We start from the raw sequence: 1,696 nt of genomic DNA on the forward strand, positions 1-1,696 counted from the left end.
CGCGGGGTGCCACATCGATCGGGTTGCGGAAATGGGAGACGTGGGGCCCTTCTCTCGCGTCAACCGCAGCCCTCCGTTTTCTCTTTTCCGGCTTGACTCTGTTCGCCACCTGTGATGCTCTCTGGCCGGTTCCCTCGGGCGTAGCGGGACGGGCGGCGCGCGCGACGCTCTCGCGGAGCGTCCTCCGACGCTTCCCCGGGCTCCTGGAGCCGCCTCCCGGCCCGAGGGGTGCCCGTCCGCACTCATCGGCTGAACTTCCGCGAATTGCAGTACCCGATTCGGCCCGCCGGGGGGCGCTGCCGCCGGGGGAAGAGGGGGACGGGCCGGGCCTGGCGCCGGGCTCCGCCGGACGCCCGGCGCTGCCCCGTCTCGGCCTCGGAAGGGGGAGTCGGGGGAACGGGAGGCCGGGAGTCCCGGAGAGAGAGAGAGAAAGAGAGAGAGAGATAGAGAGACCTCCGCGGTTCCGCCTTCGACCGCCGGGGGGCGCCGCGCACCCGTCCGCACGGGCCCGTCCCGGTGGCTCCCGGCAGGGCTCTCCCAAACCCTCTCCCAGGGCCCCGGTCCGGGAGCCCGACTGCGTCCGCTCTCCGCTTCCAGAGAGGAGGCTGTCGGACGGGGAGAGCTGGTACCGGGCTCCTGGAGCCCTGCCTGGGCAGCCTATGGAAGGGAGGGAGCCCTGGCCCTGCTGCTCTCCGAGCTCCGGCCCTGCTGCTCTCCGAGCTCCGTGCCTACTCTGCCACGGGTCCTTTCGCAGGAGCTCCAGGGAAACGGGCTTTTCGGCCCCTGACAGAGTCCCGGCTCTCTCGCTCGCCTCGTTGGTACCTACTGATCCGGCGGAGGTGTTCTCCGGCGGGTAGCGACACGGACGGCCGAGGGCGCGCTTCACCCAGGCTTCAACCGTCTCCTCCCCGAGCCCCTGGAAGTGCAGCTGGGCCGCGGGCGCCCCGGTCCGCACTCATCTGCGAAACTTCCACAAATTGCAGTACCCGATTTGGCCCGCCGGGGGGCGCTGCCTCCGGGGGAGAAGGAGACGTGCCCGGCCCGTACGTCGGGCTCCAACGGATGCCCGCCGTGGACCCTTTATAGGCCCCATCCTGGTCCTGCCATGCTGTTATCGGAGCTCCACGGCTATCTTGTCACTAAACCTTTCGTTTGAGCTCCAGGGCTTTTTGCTTTTTGTAACCCGGTTCCTGGAGCCCTGCCTGGGCAAAATCGGATGCAAGAAGGCCCTGCCCATGCTGATCTCTGAGCTCCGCGCATCTTCTGTCACGGGTCCTTTCGCAAAAGCTCCAGGGAAACAGGCTTTTCGGCCCCGGACAGAGTCCCGGCTCTCTCGCTCGCCTCGTTGGTACCTACTGATCCGGCGGAGGTGTTCTCCGGCGGGTAGCGACACGGACGGCCGAGGGCGCGCTTCACCCAGGCTTCAACCATCTCCTCCCCGAGCCCCTGGAAGTGCCGCTGGGCCGCGGGCGCCCCGGTCCGCACTCATCCGCGACACTTCCGCGCTGGAGTCCGACGCTCGCCGGCCGCGTCCCCCGGCCCGCGGGGGCCCGGGGGGAGGCCCGACGCGTGCGGGGGGAGGCGGCGGGCGGCGGGGGCGCCCCCGCGCCACCCGACGGCGCCCCCCGGTGGCCAGAGGCGGCTCGGAGCGAGACGATCGGGGGGGAACGGCGGCGCGTGACCCGCCCCGGCCCCC

Source organism: Pseudophryne corroboree, unplaced genomic scaffold (assembly GCF_028390025.1).
Source record: "Pseudophryne corroboree isolate aPseCor3 unplaced genomic scaffold, aPseCor3.hap2 scaffold_1033, whole genome shotgun sequence".
Lineage (NCBI taxonomy): Eukaryota > Metazoa > Chordata > Amphibia > Anura > Myobatrachidae > Pseudophryne > Pseudophryne corroboree.